The 21885-nt window shown below is 32.4% G+C and overlaps 1 protein-coding gene and 1 long non-coding RNA gene across 3 annotated transcripts in view; both read right to left on the minus strand.

Annotated features, from left to right (window-relative positions):
- LOC121120880 (ribosomal L1 domain-containing protein CG13096) overlaps positions 1 to 21885 on the minus strand; it is a 143217-nt gene that overhangs the window by 73313 nt on the left and 48019 nt on the right. The gene's annotated exons all lie outside the window — the stretch shown is intronic.
- On the minus strand, positions 3373 to 21589 carry LOC121120966 (uncharacterized). The gene is made up of 2 exons (XR_005865293.2): positions 4237 to 21589; positions 3373 to 4167 (listed from the first exon to the last, which is right to left on the minus strand). It is a non-coding gene; the product is annotated as an uncharacterized lncRNA (long non-coding RNA).

Raw genomic sequence — 21885 nt, forward strand, 5'->3', positions numbered from 1 at the left:
AAAATAATACAGATATGTATATATTACAAAACTATACAAAGAACACGACAGCAGAAGTTGATCTTAAGTCCTACTTAATTTGCTGGTAAATATCAATAATTTGTTTAACATTTTTGTACATTTCATAAACTTAAGAATACGAAGATCTTCAACCTCTTCATATAAGAGCAGCTAATCATTTTTTTATCTTTCGTTTTGGTTTGGTAACCAAATCAAAAAACATATCTATTTGGGACTGCTTTTTGCCATCACGACTTTTTGAATATATATTTGAATTTTTACAGAGTCTTTCAATCCTGCTGCTTGATTTGTGGGATTTTCTCCTTGGTCATCTAACATCCTGTGGTCCTCAGAGGCAGTTTCTCTGACACTGCCAGTTTCCTTGGCCTTTGGAGTATCTTTACAGTTATTTTTATCAGTGCCAGCACACAGACATTTACAATTGCCTGCCGATCGTAAGATGCTGCTTGATCCACATCAAGTTGTAGGACTTTTCCTGACTGTGTTATTTCAGATTTGGTCAGTTCTACGTTACCTCTAACACGAAGGGAGTTACATTGCCATTCAATCATCTGAGCAAGTATCTCATTGCAAATGTTTCCTGTGCCCCCTCTGATGAACCCGCTAAGCCTTTTCTTGGCATTTTTTCCCTCTTTCTAGCGTAATTAATGACATAGATCACTGCTCTTTTGTTAGTGTAGCGGCAACCTTCAGAGTCAGGTAATGATTTTGTGGAGGACTCTGCGGTGGATATGATACGTATATAGTATGTGTCCAGTATTACTACTTTGTTCCACTCAACAAGGGAGATGTGATCACCATTTTTTATTACAATGGTGATTTCTGTGGCCTCCTTGGCAATTTCTACATATAGAAATTTACGCTTAGGCTTTGATTGTTGAAACTTTTGTAGCTTGGCGGACTCCTGCTTTGAGTTTTGAGGCCTTTTTGGATGGAGGAATTTCGTTAGAATGACTCTCCCTAGCTCGTTTCTTACTTTGAGGGGCTTCATTTTCAGTTTTTTCAGGTACAGAGAGTTGCACTTTCTGATTATTATTTTTCATGGAGTTAGGCTTTTTGACTCCAAGTTTGCTATTTTGTTTTGGATGTACTTTGGAACCTTGATCTCTCATCGTGGGATGGGCTCTTACTCTGTTACCCCGCTTGTTGTATTTGACGGGCTCCTACTTCAAGTCGACGTCATTACTATTTATATAGTTTTCTCTTCACTTTTAGCCATAGTCAAAGGTTGAGTAACATACGGGCAAAAATGTTCCGCTCAATTAGAGATTTGGAAACACCCTTATTAAGAAGAAGATGAGATCATTGTCTTAGCTTTCCACTGATCCATTTATTGGTGGAATAAAGATGCCTGAAATCCAATGCTTGTTCAGAAGAGGAAGTATGTGCACTTATAACACTTTTTAACTTTATAAAAATGTGGAAATAAACTTTAAACCCTTTTAAAACGAATTAAACTCCAAGACAAAAAGAGTGCGTGTTGATAGGATAAAAGTAAGAAGTCAACATGGTGGTATATACCCACATTTAAACTAATTATAATTATAACAATTTCACCTACTTACTATTAACCAACAAACGAATAAGCATCAATTATACAGATCAATATGAATTATTGGTAGGGCGCAAACAATACCTCATCAGCAGAGCTAGTATTTAGAGTGTAAGGAGAAGGCGGGAGGAGAACATATTGTATACTTAAACTAAGACCCTCGTTAATATAAGCTGCCTGTTAAATGATTATGTTGAAAAAAACTGTATTATTGCTATAAAAAGGAGAACCTTCTACATTTAAAATTACAATAGTGCAGGGTAAATATTATTATTTATAATTATTTATTTTATCATATATTTTTAAAGCAATTTACAGCAACAATAGGCGAAGATTCTTCTTTTAGAGGGAGATGTTAGCATCCTTACGACCTATTAAATAGCGAAAAAAAAGAAAAAGAAGGGAGAGCCCACGCATCAACCGTTTTTCCTTTTCTAATCGCTCTACGTAGTTTTTCTTTAGATAGATCCCTTGTTTACTCATCAGTCATCTAAAGTCACCATTCATATTTTATATATGTACTTTCCTTCTTTTTTTATATGCTGCACAGAGCTTTAGCTAAACACGCGTGTTGCTATTAATTTATTTCTGAAGGCAAGTAGTCAGGTCTACACTATTAAGGGAAAATGAAGCGTAAATAAACAAACAGACAAATTTTCCTTCATTAAACTCACATGCAAAAAAGAAATTTTTCTTATAATTGAGGACTATTGATATAAGTACTTATAGAACCTCTCTTATAGTGGAGTTAGCAGAAATCTCGGTCATGACATAAATTGAATTGATATTTTTACAATACAAACTAATTACCCGCTTGAAATGAGGTTAATAAGTATGTAGCTCGCATAACTTATTTTCACTAAAAAGAGATGGGAGGGCATATTAAGAGTGTAATGAAAGAAGTCATTTGGATTCACTACTACAATAGGACATGAACAAACTAAAAAAAAATATTTTATCCACAAGGTGTTGCCACAGTTTTTAATATAGTAATACACATTACGCCCCAACATCCACCCTTTTGGCATTCACCAATATAAAATGAAAAAAGAAATAAGAAAGATATAACTCCATTATAATATGGGAACACAAATTTTGAGATTATTTTGCCTCAGGAAGAAATAAATTGCATCCATTATTAAAATGTTTTTTATCAATTCCTTGGATTTGTTCAATATCTCATTTACGGTGTATTCCTCGCTCAAGATTATAACACAAATCAAAGATTGTATGCAAGGGCGTGGTTAGTTTTCATCATTTGAGGAGGGGGGAGGGCTTAGCCCCAAAAATTAGCAACACCGTAATATAAATAGCTATATATGTATATATACATATATGAGAAATATTTTTTGGCCTTCAGAAACTTATTTTGTGGCTAGTGACGCCACTGATTGTATGGAGTCTCTCTGATTTCAATGTTCTCAAAAAAACCGTGCTATAATTATCTTTTGTTGTCTACTCCTGTCTTTTGTACTCCAAACTGTTTAGTTTTTTAATTATCCTCATCTATATGACATCCTGTTAAATTCCTGATGCTTAAACGGAGCCCAAAATTAATTAATTGATTAACTAAGATTTGTAGTTTCAAAATGTATACCTATTCAAAGTACTTCAAACACCTATGAAAGACAAATCTTCATGGCATCTCTCAAACTTCAAAAACAGCAGAAACTTAGAATTATATTCAAGCTCAAATAGGTTTCAAGCCGGGCTCTTGTAATACAAGTCTGTCAAACACTATATCCTTCATAAAAGTGTTTTTTGTTCTATAAAAAACTATTATTTAAAAAAAAGAGATATAAAAACAGATGAGATATATTTCATTTATTATAAAATATATTAACGAAACATAAAATGTAGCATACATACTAGGGTGGTCTGAAAGTTTCCAACCTAACAAAGATACAAGACAGTTTTTCAACATAGTCTTCTTGTAATTCTACACACTTTATCCAGCGATGCTCCCATCTCTATAACTCGTACAAATAATACTTTGCATTTTTCTCTACAAAATAATTGTTTACGAGGCACTTTTTTTAGCACCATTACTCCGAGTTGGATTGACTTAGAGGCGTCAACAAACAATTTTTCTTCTATTTTGAAATTAAATATGTTTTTTTGCAACAATTATAATACAAAATATTTTTTTTATTCATTTCAAACATTGTGGCTTTATCCATTATCTTATATACTCGTATAAATATATATCGTGTGCATTTTTTAGTTTGCCCACTTTTTTGAATAGGAAATCTGAGAGTCTATTTTATTTTCTTTAGAAGTTGTCATGATTATTTAATTCTGAGTTATTAACTTCCTTTCCTACTAGATAATATTACATTCAAAACCTGATTGCGCGTTCATGTGTGCTCATAAATGGAGGAGAGTAACCTTTAGGATTGGTTACGGAGTTATAATTTGTAAGTCCTTGTTCGACTTAGAGTATAATTTAGGGTCGACATAGGAGCAAGGTTGTGCCATTAGTGGTCTTGCGGTCCAAGCGGTTCCGGTTCTTGAACTGCTAGAATTTAAACCGAGAAATTCGAACCGAGATCGCTATATATTGCTTATCTGTCTCGCTTCTTGTGCTTTTGTTCCTATATAGAAAAGAAAATATAAATTACAGAAAAATAAATTAGCTTTAATAAATAAGTCAATTTTCTTACTTTTTTGTGTGCAATTGCAGCGTTTTCCAATGATTTTTTTATGTCATCAGGGTGCTACAGCTGTATCTGAGTTCTAAATAGCTAAGGGCTTCATATGGATATAGAAAAGTGGTTTTTGGCAGCAGACAGTGTAAATAGAAAAAGAAAGGGGTGTGATAGATTATGAATCCAGTACCGCTACTAAGCTTGTCAGGGCCATATAATATGATAACTATGATATTTCTTAAGCCGGGGTTTCACAAACTTCACTAAGGCCCGCTCCCCCCACCCCCACTTATACATTTTAAACTGTGGCCCTTTATACGAGTTTTTGGGGTACCTGCTGGAACTTTGGGAACAACACACTCTGTGTATAAGGTAGTTACGGCCCTGTTTGTATCTAATATCATTTCTTGGCCACGAATTTTCTAGCGTTGCCCCTTGTTTTAAGTGTATTTTACCAAAGTGAGCCTGTATAAAAAAAGAACCGAAACTGAAGGCCGGAACCAAGACCGAAAGTGTTGAAAGGAAAGAACCGAGACCGATAGAACCACTGAATCTGAACCAGGCACAACCTTGCATAGGGTTAATCCTTTCCAATGTCCTGGTTTATTTCCTTCTCACCTCTTCCCTCATCACAGCTGATTGTAGTTGATCTCCTCCAAAACATTCTGATATTGTCAGGGTTACCATCTTAATTTTCGGTTTCTTTTTTTAACATGCACATTATACACACGATTTTCATCATTAAATATATACATATATTTCTATTTCACCCATTTTTTTAAGATATTGATTTTGTTATTTTTGGATGATCTCATTCTACGTGGAAGGAAAATGAGCTTTTTGAGGTAGAGCTGATAACTTGCATAATATGGTGGCTAATAAAAAATTAAACTTTATGTATTTACCTTTATTATATCACGTAACCTTTCTTCCAAAAAGAAACAGAAAAAAAACCCAAAATCATTTGTCAGTTAGCCAAATAAGTCAATCATACTAACTGCTACTTATATTATTAATACTTTCAAACTATTGTTGTCATACTATTTCTCAAAAAAAAATTAAATGAATTACAAATATATGTACATATATATATATATATATGTTCTTTCATAGTATTAAAATCTTATATTCGATACTGTATTTTAATATTAAGAAATAATATTTTTTATAGCATAATATAACATTTGTATTTCTATATGAAAGCCAAAATGTCTTCATACAAATAATAAAATGACCCAAAAAGATATATATATATGTTACGGGCAATGTGGAAAATCGGACATCATGCATTTTGCCCGGCAATGTGCAAAATTCCTGTTAGAGTGGGCAATTGATAAAATTTCCAATGAGTGTTCATTTACATTGTCAGGTAAAATGATTGTGAGTCATTTCATTGTTCACCAATTCATGGAAAGCAATTTGATCACTAAGGCTTTGATAATGATACAATTTCATTGCATGCAATTTGATAATCGTTTGGAAGTGCACAAGATTATCAAATGGCTTGCATGCCATGAATGTAAAATGACAACTCTATTCGAAATGTTATAGACTGCCCGGGCATTTAAAAAAAAACACATATATATCATATATACGAGAGTATAAGACGGGGGATCAACAATAAATTATATTTCGTCCTTTTGGAAACGGAGCTGAGCATAAGTCTTATTACTTCGTTTACTTATCAAAAGGAATAAATTCTGAAGTAGCTCTGACTTATCAAGTGAGACAAAGGAAGCGACAGCTGGCATCCAAATACACTTGGTATTTTTTGTGTTAGTTAGGTATCGGAGTCTTGTGATTTTTTTTCATAAAAGGTGGATGTGTTAAATCAATAGAGATTACTTCAACAAATAAGAATTTCTTCTTAAATTACTTAAATTTTCCGGTTATATTAAATCAATAATATCATTGATTAAATAATAGCGTCAGGGATTATCCGGAGTAATTAGGGACCGTCTAAAAGGTCACTGGTTGTTCAAATGAACAGGTGGGCCCAAGGCATGTTAAATTATTCCGCCGACACTTCTTCGAGAATCAAGTACACTTTAAAATATCGCAAAATATACCCTGGCCCACGCCTTGTGCAGGTGAACCACTGTGATCCAAGTCCAAATCCGTTTTATATCTTTAAAAAAAACATAGACCAGTAATTCACATGTATAACCTGAGGGACAGGCTATATTTTATGATATTTTGCATGATGCTCAGGGAAGTGGCTTCTCATAAATCTAATCTACCTCGGGACTCAGCAGTCACTTCAACAAACTGGGGCCAGGGATTATAGTTTATAATTAGAGGGGATCATGGTCAAAGAAGCAGCAATGGAAAAATTAAATCTGCCTTTGGGACCTAGTGATTAACCTGGACTAAAAGTAGGCCAACCTTTATTTTTGGATATTAAAACTGGTTCATGATGCTTAGGAAGCGATTGTTAAGAAATTTAACTTTTCTCATTGCTTTGCAGTTTAAGGTGTATTAGAGCATGTTATAAGGGGTCCTTGTTTCTTTGAAATGTGACTGTGATTGAGTTTAAACTGCATTGGGCCCTATTTTATTACCTTAATTAACTCAGGGCTGGATGGATTATTGGATATTTGTGTTGTTTCATGACGCTCAGGGAAGCGGCTGAGGTTGATTTTTTTTAGATCATTTTACCAGACACCATATTAATTAGATAACAGAGCACTATATACAGTCCACCCTGTATACAAGTTGGATGCTATATGCACACGCCTCCAATTGTTACTTAATACGACTACACTGTTATTTCTTAGATCAAGATATGTTTATACATATATACATCATGGATCACTTTATCCAGTGCACCCGTTGACTTGTTGTCATATAAGTATACAGTAAGCCATTCATACAGACAGAAAGAAAAACTTTGTTTTATTAACAAAGATTACATTTACACAATTACCTAAATTGGAAAAAACCTCAATATATTTATTTAATACAAAATAGACTAAACAATGCTTCATTGTTAAATAGATTAAATATTTAATTCGGATTAATAAATTTACCTTTTAGTATCTCAAAAATAATATTATGTATCCTCATTATCTTTGATTAAGTATTATGCTTTTTGAATAAAGACGTCATTGGTTATGCTATTAAATTTTCTTTGCCAACTGAAAATATTTGCTCACTAACCTTTTTATAGTTTATCTTTTTACCTGTTATTATTGTATTATTTTTGAAATAATATATTGAATGTCCAAGAGGTGATTTTCAAGGACTGATTGTCCTGTTACGTCATAGTAGAGCTATGTAACCAAGCTACAAACCATTTTATATAAGTATACAAAGTTGTTGATCATTTGTACAGACACAAACACAGAGATTGAAATAATATTAAATGCCAGTATGCTAAAAAAAACAACAGACAATTAAGGTGGTAACCCTAAGAGTTTGAAAAATGTTTGGAAAGAGAGCAGCTTAGCTACGAGCAGCTGTGGGCTGAGATAAATAAACACTAACCCCACTCCGTATTGAGTGATGATATAGCAGGAGTTAGAGCAATGCCGATCCTGAATTCAACTCAGAGTTTAACGTGGACTTACACTTTTAGCTCCAGAACAAATCATCAAAGTAACTCTTCGTCATAACCTCACTACTTATTGTTCTCTCTTTAAAAATAAAAGAATGATTATGACAGCTTTGTGAAATAAAACGTTATGTTCCGGTGGCAAATACAAGAAAAAGTGCAATCATCATGATTTGTAGACGTTTAAAAAATATGCATGAAATTTTAGAGCTTGGACTCTTTCTGTGTTTGCCACCGGAACATAATTTTTTATTTACAATGCTGTCATAATTATTGTATTATTTTTAAAAAGAGAACAATAAATAGTATGTAGACAAGCTACAAACCATTTGATACAAGTAAACTAACTCGTCGAGTGTAATTTGTGCACATACACACGCCCAAGGTTCAAATAATAGTCAATCAAATTGAAGAAATTTCTTTTTATATACGAAAATGGACAATCAATTACTTAAGCGTAAGTAAGTGTAAAAGTTGAGCTAGCTGTAGGTAGAGTTATGACGGGTAGTTAGAACTATTAAACAACTCTCAACTGGGTCGATTTTAGTTTGAAATTATATTATAAATCCATATTATCCATACTTAGTGTAGAAAACTCAAAATAGAAATAATTTTGTATGTGTCAATCCGAAGTTATCAATTTATTCTGAAAAATTATTAAATTTATGTTATTAATACAGTTATTTACTTAAAAAATATGTTTTATTTTTAGTTATTACAATATTTTATATGTAATTTTGAATTACATAATATTTTGAGGAACTGTACATTGTGAAAAAATAAATTTCTGGAAACTAGAAATATGCAGTCTACCGGTTCACAGAATGTACATAAAAACTGTACAGTTAAACACTGTGTCGAGTTAAGCAAAATAAAAATGATTAATGTTAAGACAAAGTCAAAATGTCAAATCGGTGTTTCGATAAGACCTTTTGTGCCATTGGATGAGAGTCTACAATTATCAACACTGGTGTAGTTTCTGGAGTTATGTGTAAGCTAGAACTACAAATAGGAAGATAACTGGTATGGTTAGTGTGCATCTTATACACCAATGTAGCTCTTTTACGTCGTCTTATTGTTGGCCTAGATGGCTCAACTATGTATTAAAGTAAAGGACGGAGTTTTTCTTGAAGAGATACCCCTGTTAGATATAGAATCTGTGAACCACAGTCGTTAGCTCACCATAACGAACATACTTCTACGGCTTTTGGTATCAAAGCATGGACTTTAAAAAAACCTGAAGAAACTGGAATACATTGTTAAATTCATCATTGGAGTGTAATATCAAAATGAAAGTCAATGTCTCCTATATTCAAGGTTTAAACTTCCATGATTTGGGAACTTTATATGCTGGTAAATGGATCTATCAGAACCACACCTTACCTGTATTCTAAGCACTTCAGAGGTATGAAAGTTCATCGAGACCCTATGAAGGTACCCTACTGACCTTGCCAACCACAGAGCATTGAAAGGTAAGTGAGAATTGTGACTGAAGCCAACACCAATTATTTCTCGCACGAAAAGAGAGATGGAGAGACCAACAGGAAGCTAATGTCAAAAATGGAATCAAAGAAGGAATTGAGCAACTTGACAATGATTATACATAAATAAAACTATTTAATTTTTTATTCTTTTTTCATTTATTTGCAGAAAATTTGCATTATTAATATTCAATTATATATATATATGTATTTATAAAGCCCTGCTTAGAAAATACACGAGTATATGACTTCAAAAAAATAACATCTCAAAGATACAGAAATGAATTGCACATTTACTTGTTACAATATTATAGATATAAATTCAATAATTTTTAGATTTAGACACATACTATGAATTCAAGATTCATTTGCCAGTTTATTCATTCTTTTATTTGCTCCAGGATCAGAATGTTTCTTGCTTTTCCTATTTTCTTGCACATTAACAGAGGTACAATAGCTTTTAATTATGAAATTAGATATTTCTCAGCTATTAATTCAATCAATTTAAAAATCATCATATAAATTTAGCACGCAAATAGTACTTGAAAACAAGGTCTATTGTATATATTAGTCTTCCTTTATCCCTATTAATGTTGAAGAGAGCAAAAAATTTGCCCAAAATCGGATGACTCATGAAAGTTAGAACAAATGCATATTTTTCTTACTTATAATTGCTTCATCATTTTGTAAAAAAAAACACAAATCAAGTATGGATCACAGAGACATATCCAAAGTCTGCATCCATTTTTGGATGGGTGGAGCTAGAGCTAGCGAAACTTAAGAAGCGACAATGGATTCCACCTTATTATGTCTACTTCCAAGTTAAGATGACGCAAAAGCCAATAAATTTGAGTGTTTCAGATGCAATATTACATTGCAGCCACATTAATTCTATATTTACAAATTATAGGAGCAATGATTATATATTTTTTTTAAATGTTGTTTATATTAATAAAAAGTTAACCTATAGGAATATATATATATATATTTTCCATGTTGGAATCCCATAATCTAATAACAAATATCTTAACAAATCATACATCTCTACCTACATCTATAAGCTATCGATACTGACTAGGTTAATTAATTAATCGGCCCCAAAGGGGGATTTTTAAAACTATTTTTTTAACATAATTATCATATTTAAGTTGAACGAATATAAACTATACCCCTGAATTTTTTCTAACTGTCCTTTATAAGGATCGCCTGAAATGTCTTAAGCATAATGAAATATTCCATAGATGGGCGATAAAATAATTATGTCATTTTTGCTTTATTGATGAATATTACTCATTGACAAGTTTCTGTGGCATATTATATAATTCAAATTCCCATATCTACATGTTTTGCTCGTAAATACATAATTTATTAACTTTAGTAAATATCAAAGTGAAATAATAACATCGATTAATATCTGTTAAATAGTATGAATGATACTGTTATTAAATAAGGTATGAAGATACCTAGAAACTGTAACTTGCACATTGAATCTGCTTATTCAAGTTACAACCTGTACAAAATTGTAACTTGTAAACAAAATGTATAATAGGAAAAATAAATAACAATTATTTTCTTTGTAAAGAAACAAAATCTAGATCTCATTCAACCCAAATAAATGTTAATTAAACCTATCAAAAACATTTTTGATGGGTTATGCAACATAAATTACATTAAAGGTCAATTTTCCAGTGAAAAAGAAACCCATTCTTAATTTGTAATGTATCTTCATTATATACGTATGTAGTTGAAAGCAAGGCTAAGCCCCCCTTAAAAGACAATGATATTTGTATCTCAAACTGAGAGTACATACGTATATACATTACACATTGAGTTGACTCAAAATAAAGCTATACAAAAGTAAATTTTCAAAACGTGATGCCTTCTAATCTTTTTCAACCCTGCCTGGGTGCATTTAAGAAATTAAAATGAAAGTTTATGGCTTAGGAAGGGATTGCATCATCAGCAAAAGAAAAAACAATGACACATTTTATTTTTCCTTGATTTGTTATTGAGCACACTGTCACACACTGAAAAAACGAAAAGACATCTATTCCCTTGTTCATTAATCCTACATTAGTGAACATATTTTTATAACGAGGGTTTTACTACTACAATGTACATTAGACTGTCCAGTTATCCGGATAATATCCCCCACCTCCCTTTGCACAAATATATGTTCTGCTCAATTATTTTTGGCTTACCTGTCTTATCGAACATACCATATCATAATATTATCCCAGTTGAAGGGATAGTTGTCGAACAAAAAGAAGGAACATTATCTTTAGTAAAACAGGGAAACTGCAAGCAAATCATTGGGTACCTTTTAGACACCCTTAAACTATTAAGCACAATGTGTATAATATTTTTTACAGATAAATCTGAAAGTCAGTTTTTTGATTGTCCCCAGTAATAAATATTTTTGAAACCACAACAAAGAATGAGAGTACCAACCGTTTTTTATTTCTTTTTTAATCTTAAGACTGTTATTCGTATCTACATTTTGCCCATCCCTATTTATCACTACTAATGGTTAAATAAATAGCTAAATACAAACTGAGTTTTGATTAGGGACTTCATTTATCAAAAGTCAAACGAAAATCATTTCATTCTCAGACGCTAGATTTTGTGAACAAGTACATCGTGTTGCTTTTCATCCAAAAACATACATATGTTCTACAGATGGAGCAGTATAATCTGCATCTTTGTTATGAATGCATATTCAGGTATATATGTACAATGCACACGTCAACCTATTTTCACTTTTTTAAAGACTATGCATCTTGGCATATCACTAATATATGTATGTATATTTAAGAAGTAGAAAAAAAAATAATACAAAATAGACACAAAAGACCTAAATATTTTTTCTTAGATACCAAGGAAAACCCATTTCTTAAAATAAAAGAATTGCGAAATCAGCAAAAAATATCTCTCATAGACGCTCTATTTATTTGAGGGTAGAGATTGCAATTTTGTGTGCGTCTATGTGTATATATGGCTATATCACAAGAGAATAAGAAAAGTCACAAGTTATGAAACTGTACGAAGTCCTTTATAATTATGATTTCTAATATAGGTTCCTAAAATACATATAAATTTCTCGAAATGGTCTTAATTCTATTTTTTTTTCCTTCCAAATAATTAAAATTTAAGTTTCCAGAGACCTCAAGGAAGTTTCAAATAGTATCTTTTGGAATAAAATTCCATTTTTTGACCAGAACAGTCTTCAATGAGTAGTTATTTGGATGATACATTTGTATATCAGGGCTATTCTTCGAGTTTCAACTATAATCAAGAGTACATAGGTTTATATTTCTAGGCTAAAATCACTTTATACAAAAAAACTAAATCAATTATTTTAAAACAATGCTTTGAAGGAGTTGGATTTAGGTGTAGATGGTTCATTTTGAGTAAATGGCTCTAATCCTTGCTCCAATATGAAATACTGGTGTGGTTCTGATTTAATTTTGGTTCCTTAAGGGTTGAAAACTAAAGGTGATTTTGTTTCCTTATATACATCAGCCTAAATCATGAACATTGCTTTTAAGGGAAGTAACGGATTTAGGCTTCCATAGGTAACTTTTTCAATTTTTTCTAGATTAAAAGTAGCCTGGAGGGTAAAATATTTATTATAACTGAAAATGAGGTGTAAGAGCGTATCATTCCCCATACGTTTTAGAAGATGCTTACATTTTCATCTCTTGCACAAGCCATATTTTAAAACGAAAAAAAAAAAAGTTGTTATAAAATTCTAACCATATATTTTTTTACGTTTTAAACGATTTCTTATATTATAGGTAAATACCCTTTCATCAATTATTTTCCTTTTATCTCAATTTATTTGGAAATTTGTTACACAAAATTAGTCATAAATCTATGGGAAATTTAAAATTTTATTTTGGCTCTGAACAATTTGAAAGGCAGGATATATTTAAAATATATTATATATATATAAACCATTGAAATTAAATAATTACTTAGTCAAAAACTCGTCCCAAATATAACCCTTTAAAAAATGCTTATTTGACTAGAAGTTACAATTGTGATGGGATTAAAAATTATTTCAAAAATAGAAAGTATCAATTTCAGTCTAAAAAGTAGCATCATTTGGCATTTTTTTCTCATTATGTTCAATATTTTTTGTCTTCTCTTAGGATAAGAATATCCTGGTATTAACCTCTGAATGAATAGGTTGGAAACATTATAGATGATTGAGTCACCGAAAAATATATTGTAACGAATTGAATAAACATGTAGAATTGTCAAATAGTGATTTGCTACTCACATAGAGCCCCCTTTGAACACTATTCTCATTTAGCGTCACTATTTTTGTTTTACTTAACAAAAATGATCATACAAGTTATTTTGATTTTTTTTATAAATTTAATTTGATTTAAGCCGTCTACCTCTATTATAAAGATTATCAATTGAGAGAGGAACACTTATGATAGGAGATTTCAACTGAAAGCAAATAAAATATCAGGTCAGTTTATCTTTTAGAATAAAACCAATAATTCTAGGAATGATGGTTATATTGTGGCTCACTGGTCCGTGGTGCATTTGAACTGAGAATTGAAAAAAATCAAAAAAATCATTGTTTAGTATTATATTAAAATATAATTAGATACAATACAAATGAGCCAGATGCAATTTATTAGTAAACAAATTTGGTATTGATTTTTATATTTATATAAGGAAAAATATCAAGTCATTACGGGATAAGGGTAACTTATACTCAAATATCTATCTACATGTTAGAATGTTGATGTAATTTATTATGTACACTTTTTTAGCATCTTTTTTTTTTAGAAAAAAGTGTAAGTAATTTTTAATTATGATTTTTTCCAACTACAGTTAAACGGCCTTTGATCATTCTCTCCTCATATTGTACAAGACAAATCCAGTCATGTATATCCATACAAACATATACCCATGCATTAAAATATGTGCTTTCTCCCCCCCTCCTTTTTTTTTTTTTTGGTTGAATGAAAGGAGGGTAGAAAAACATTTAAAAATATTGAAATATCACTATTTTATGTATGCCTATTGTATTAAATACACCCAAAGGAGACGTGGGCCAACGGTTCTACCGCAGTGCATTTTTTTAGGAATCTCAATAGTCCCTATAGAGAAATCAAGTGAAAGGGCTCGTCCTTTGGGGCCTGTGATCTCCCTTTTCTTCTTTAAATAACATTTATAATACAATAAATCCTTATATAATGAGATATATTTATTTGTGAAGAAGTGATCGTAAAATCAACTGACGTAAAATCATTCTGAGGTATATATATAACTTGATCTATAATTAATCAACAAATACATAGTTTTTACTGACGTCTCAAATTAAGTAAGGCTAAAGATTATTAAAATCGATAATTTTAATGAAATAACATCAAAATTTCATTCTTTTCGACATTTAACAGATTTTCTAATCAAAACACGTCCATGAAAGATCATTTTTTTGGATGTTTGATGCTTATTTTCTTGTTTATAGGAATAAAATAAAAAATATCTGTCGATACCAAATTTCCAAGTTTTGTCATTATGGTACACCTTAATGAAGCATATAGGCATTAAAGTATTAAATTCATGCATGAAAATATGGGAATATAAAAATAAAATTTGTAAAAACAAAAACGTTGTTGTTATTGCTATAAATATTGTACATTATAGTAAAAGGAAGGAAATCTTTTTAAAAATCAGGAAAAGCGTTTGTACATGAAGAGATGAGGATTGATTGATTGAGAGAGAGAAAAAAAGAGAAAGAAAGAATTGATAACATCCTTTTATGTTTGGATGTATTGAACATAAATATATACATACAAACAATGAATGTTGACATTTTCTCTTTCTAATTCCTTCTCTTATTTTATGTTTTGAAGTTGTGTTTTTTTCTTTCTTCCTTCTTCAAATGAAGAACTTTTTTTCTCTGTTTAGTAGGAAGTTTAAACTTTCTACTTAATTTTTTTTTTAATGTTCCTTTAATTGGTTAGATGGAGTTGCACTGATTAAGTATAAGTAAACAATTATAGTATTATAATTACTCCATCTAACCTAGGAATCTTTTGGTGAAATCCATATACATATAGTATACTTATTTCTCTAGGAATCACCGGGTGCGAATGTACACACATCAAGTTCAACAGAATAACTCTCGAGCATGCTGTCCATGAGCTATGGCGATTCCATTTAAATTTGATAGATTTTACAAAATATTTCAAGTTGTCAAATTTGTACACAAGACATATGGTTTTGTCAGAACCTTTTGGAATGGGATGGTTTTTGATGGTTGTGAGGGTCAAGACTGACTTATCAACATCCCAATCTATAGTAAACTTTATATCAAGCCTTATTTTTCTCACTGGGTCGACTGTCCATGTCTTTTATCAGAGCATAATACTACACTTACAAATACTTCATTAAATAGTCCTTTGGATATCGATCTTCAACTCTACTCCAAGTCCAATATGGACTTACGCTTATAAATCCTCCCAACATTCCATCCTTGTTATTTGCCAGAAATACTCAAAAAACAACCATGATTTCCCCCCCTACCAACAAGGTACCTCAAACCCGCCGTTAGCCCTGTAAGAACCCTATAAGTATATGCAGAAGATGATGGGGATTCAAGAAGTTAATGAGTTCTCAGAGATGTTGCCTTTTCAAGAATTAAAGAATATATACCGGGCCGTGCAAAATTATTTACCGATGAGTTAAATATACTTTTTAAGAGGTTTTGTGGCAACCAATCTGATTGATTTGTATTTTTACTGTTAAAATAAACAAAAATCCTTCCTGTGAGAGTGTAACAACTTCCACACGTGAGACCATGTCCAATCAGGAAACAAAGAGGATTGAAATTGCAGCCCTCCTCCGAGCAGGAGTGATTCATAACAACATTAAGGAACAGGTTGAGACCTCGTTGAAGACAATTTACAACGTTTCCAAGCGCTGGGAGGCTGGGGGTGATCTCAAGCATTCCCCTGGGGCTGGCAGGAAGCCCACTGTCTCAACAAGGCAAGTAAAGGCAGTGTTCAAGAGGACTCCCAACAGGTCCATTGCCGACATGGCCAGAAAGATGGGAACGTCGACATCAACTGCTTCAAGGGCATTGAAAAGGGCTGGAGGAAAGTCCCTGTGGCGTACTGAACACCTTCTGCTAACTGAACGTCAGCAAGAAGGAGCACCCGCCCACGCTTCCAAGAAAGCTCAGGAGTGGCTCAAGGACAACATGAACTTTTGTCCCAAGGACTACTGGCCCCCTCAGAGCCCAGATCTGAACCCACTAGACTTCTCTATCTAGGCGCACGTGGAGACCAAGGCTTGCAAAAAACGACACAAGAACATAAACTCCTTAAAGGCTGCTGTCAACAAGGCCTGGGCCTCCATGGATGCCAATTACATCCAACAAGTCTGTGGCAGCTTCAGACGTTGCCTGACCAGTGTCATTAAGTCAAATGGTGGCTACATTGATTAAATTTGATCATAAACTATTTTATTATTCTAAAAATGTATGAATAAATTGTTTCTCAAGTCATTCGAAATGTCATTATGTCCGCAATATATTCTGAACAAAAATCGGTAAATAATTCAGCACGGCCCGGTATAACAGCTTTAGAAAATAAAAACAGTGTTTATGTTGAATCTGCAAAAAGTATGGCACTCGTAATCTCACTTATTTCTTTTTTTTTACAACTCTTAGTCTTAAGTGATCTTCTTACTTCGGCTGTTTTTTTTTCTTCATCATGATTCTGTGATAAATAGAAAGGGATCATTAATGAGGAATAATCAAATCTTGTCATTAAAAAAAATATCAGTGAAATGATTTACTATCTGAAGGCTAAAAAATGAACTACATACTAGTGATGTGACGTTCGTAACGTAACGGTTCTATAAGCTGGCTCTTTAAAGTGAACGATGGGAGCTGGATCCCCACCAATTTTTTCGTTGGTAGGAAATTAGAAGCAAAATTAGGAGGACATTTTTTGGGGGATTTTTTTCCAATGAAAAAGGTCACTCTTTTTAGTGAGCCGAGCCGAAGGAGCCAATTCTCTAAAAAGAGCCGGAATTACCATCACTACTACATACATATAATCTAACAGTAGAACAGGGGAACTGAACAAAGAAACTCTCTGAGTGTCGAATTCTGGGAGCTTCATCTAATGTTATAAACTATGTTTTGTTGTTGGTATTTTCATTTTTTAAATCTATGATTGTATGAAAGTATGAAAACAAAAATTTAGAACAAGTAAAATTCAAACAAAAGATACAAACAAAATACACTCTTTTTGTTATTTTTTTTTTCTTCTTCTTAATATTTTTCTTATCCAGCTCCTTTCTCAAGGTGGGATCTAAATATGTATATGTACCTATATAGTATATACATATAATACATTTCTGAGCATTAAGCATATTATGGTGTAATTCGATTATGATTGTCTTGTTTCTCTTCATCTACGTGAGTAAAAAATTAAACAATTAAATATAATTTGTAATTAAATTAACATTACATTTTTTACTATTTAGCTGACAATTTGTACTGTGCCTGACACAAGACTACAAGAATAAGTTGAAGAAAATATGACGTAAAACGCATCTAATATATATACAAGATGTTTTTTTAATTGTTTAGATGGAGTTGTACTGAATAAGTATACATAGTTAGTGTTGAATTGCTCTAAAAAAACTCAAATATTATACGTTTTAGATATCATTAATTATTTTCTTCGTTTTTATATTCTACCATCCCAACTAGGAGGTAAAAATAAAAAGATTGCAATGGAACGTAGAACCGTTGATTGAAAAAAAAAAGATCGTACCGAGATGGGGAAAAAACTGAAAAGGGGGCATCTGAATTAAGACCCTTGTTAATATCAACTTCCTGATTTATGATTTTGGGGAGGAAAATGAATTTCATCTATAAAGAGAAGAACCTTCTTCATTTAAAATAGTATTAGTGCATGGAAAATATTATAATTATATTTAAATTCATATATTTATTCTATACTAACTTTTAAATCAATTTACGCCACAGTTAGGCAAGAATTCTTCTTTTACAGGGATATGTAACGAGAAATAAATAATTAACAAAAAACATAAGAAAAGAGCATATGCATCAACCGTTTTTGCTTTTCTAATCACTATACTAAGTTTTTTCTTTACACACATTCCCTCTTTAATAAATATCTGGATATATTTTTCATGCATATATGTTGTATGTTACTTGACGTTTCTAAGACAATTTTTTTTATTAATTCAAAAAATTCATTTTATATAATATATAGGCACTATATTATAATGATCGCCCGGGCAAAAGGCAGTGCTGTCACTCGTAGGGAATTTAATCTGTTTTAGAGATAAGTTATATTATTGAAGGAAAATAATTCCCTACGCTTATCCTTATGTAGGGATATTTTATACCTACTTTTTCTTTAGTAACTACGATTTTGAATCCCCACGCAACCTTGTAGGGTAAACATACTTCATAAATTATAGCATAACTATTAGAGGGAAGAGTTTGAATTAATATAAGATATATTGACATTTAGTTTTGGAATGTTTTTTTTTTTGGACTAGTTGATGTGAAAATGTTTGAAGCCGCAAGTTGTATTTATTGGAGTTTACATTTTAGTCTCAAGAACAGTAATTTGGCTACATAGCCAGAAACGAAAAACACAATGGAAATTTCAGTAAAAGTAACTTCTTCATGATATTCTTCCTCTTCGATTATAGGTATAATTTTATTAGCAGTGAATGTATCTTCTCGGTAAATTTACGGGTTTTGTTTTCTGTTATAATGACATGGATAAGCATGAAGCTTACTTTGAAGTTCTATTGATACAAAGATCCATATCCTTTTTAACATTGACAAAAAAAGGAAAAAAGATTGGGATGAACTCTAGAGATAATTCTAACAGTAAAATTAAAGTAAGTCTTCAGTTTTATTACTGAATGGATGTTATTTGGAAGAGTTTAATTGACAATTTGAGCAACAGTTATTGAAATCAATGACACAGTCCGCTAGGACAAAAGCTTGCTCTGATTGAATGATGGTTTTATTTTCACTTGATATCCTAGCAGATGTAGTGGCTTTAGAAGCGTATCTTTGACGTTTTCGTGCCTGAATGGATATATATTTTGGAAGATATGCTATGAACAGCAACAGACACCAAATAACGTTATTGAAGTTTGTTCCCCCATCCCCTGTGGCTGTATCTTGTATTTTCGAAATCCCTTCATTTGTTAATACTCTTACAGACAACTCACCATGCTGAAAAAAGAGTGAACAATCCCTTGATTAATCAAAAGGTACTTTGTCGTCTTTGCCAGGAACTTTTGGAATATTCGTCCTGGACGAAAGAATGATGTGATCTCCAGAGATTCGTGGAATCAGTTTCATAACCAAAATATATACACTCAGTAAGGACTGTATTTTTCTTTCTGGAAAAGAAGTCTTCCGTTTTCCATTCACTTAGAATTCCGTGGTATTTAACAATATAATTTATAATTGAGCAATTTGTTTTCTACGTCATCAATAAACAAACACATTTATGACGTAATGTATGCGTAGGGAAATGTTGGGATTTTTAGTGGGAGCCCTGACCGAAGGGGTCTAAGCATTTGCTATTAGAGTATATAATTAATGCGATTTGTTTTGTAGTTGACAAAATTTTGTCGGTTACGTTAAATCTGGCTTCAACTGGGGTCATGTGTAATGTGTATATAATTAAATTATAAAAGTTATCGTCACTCTATTACAGAGAAGGGATCTGGAGAAGTGAAGGACACGGACAATATACATACGTCGACTTTATTCAATATAAAAAGTCCTACTGATGGACAATACCTTTTTAATACTGAAAAAGATGGATTATGTACCAGCAAGCTTTAACTGCATTCTGAGCATTAAGGGAAGCAAGTAGAGGTTTGAAATTTTATTTCCAAGTTTTAATAATACAAAAGAAAGAAATTATTCTATTTGTCAGCCATCTTCGTCAACCATTCGCTCGATACAAGGCCTAAAGGATTTACAAGCCTTGACACGTCTGCGGAGGAGAGATTCTATCAGTACTTGAGGATGGAGGGCTTCAAGTAGTCGATACTGCTGTGTGGGACCTTCCTCTTATACTCCCCTAAAAGAAGTAATCCATGAGATTCATATCGGGGGTGTTGGGTCAGATCTGGGGGTCTCAAAATGACATCTTCTGTTCTTTCAACAAGTTCTGGGTCTTTCAAGCATTGTGAGAGGGGGTTGAGTATTGTTGAACCAGAGGTACTCGACACCATCGCCTCAGCTTTCATTCAAGGTATTTCTTGGTCAGACAAGAGTTCCCAGTACCTGTTGGCACCCACCCACTCTTTTGGCTCAAAGAAAATGGGGCATGACACTGCATTTGCTCCCAAGTACCCCAAGGGTCATGATTCTGGCTGCAAACTTGGTTTTAAAGACTTGGGTGGCATTATATCTTTCTGTGGCCAACTATCCGTCGTTCTTGATGTTGTAGGATCCGTCGACAGTCCAATGTTTCTCATACGAATGAGAGATGATTCAGTCTTTATGTGACCTCCAATAGTTCAGTAATTTTCTTAGGTAGGCAGCCTGAGTGACCTTCATTTTGTCTATAAGGATATTTCTTTTGTAGAAGCGGTAATACTTCATCCTGGAGACTGTTGCACGGTTTACTTCGCGCTTTTTGGGAAGAACGCTAATTAGAGTCCTGTTTCAGGCCTACAAGGAACCTGGGAATGCATTTTTTATCAGTCCGGGTCTTTTGGGGTTTTCTCATATATGCCCCACATCCTTCAAGCGGTTGTAGATGTCGTAGTGCTCTTTAGATATACGAGCATATTCTTGATGTACGCAGGACTGTGTCCCGTGCAAGCCAATTCGATGATGGTGTTCCTCTCAGTCTCATCCATCGTAAATACTTACATTTAATTAGAAATTGCAAAGTTAACTTAAGTTAACGCTCAACCTCTCATTTTAAAATTGAAATAACTCTCACTTTTTCTATTTGTACAATCATTCGTTTGTTGGACTTTTAATTTATGTGGTGCATTTTCAAATAAAAAACCCATACCAAAAAAAACTTTGAGACACGGGGAATGGATCTTGTTTTATGAAAAAAAATCAAATTATTAGCGTTAAATCTCTTTAAATGCTTCCTTATTTTTCAGGATGTACATAGTTAAATATGGTCCGGATTTACCCAAACGACCCTATAATATAATGGGCCTAGATCCGTATGAATAAATAGGTACGTCATTGATGGAAAATATAAAATAATTGTCATATGAATATAATAAATAAAAACAAAAGTAAAATACAAAACAGTTTTAAGTGAATGATGGTGAAATGATTATCGTAGAACGTTCAAACTGAAGAGAAAGAAAAAAATAGAAAAAATATGACTAGTCAAATTTGGTTCTTTCACCACAATCAAGGTATTACTGTATGTGGTGCACATACTATACAAAACTAAAGAAGACATCCAGGGAAGCTCCCCTCTCTCCCATGCTTATGTATGTTTATGAATGTGTATACGCATATAAGTCCGTATATATTTTTTTTGACAAATTTCCGTTTTATTTCTTTATTTTCTTGTCAATAGAGAAACGTCACACTGAAAA

This window comes from Lepeophtheirus salmonis, chromosome 1 (genome assembly GCF_016086655.4).
Source record: "Lepeophtheirus salmonis chromosome 1, UVic_Lsal_1.4, whole genome shotgun sequence".
Classification (NCBI taxonomy): Eukaryota; Metazoa; Arthropoda; class Copepoda; order Siphonostomatoida; family Caligidae; genus Lepeophtheirus; species Lepeophtheirus salmonis.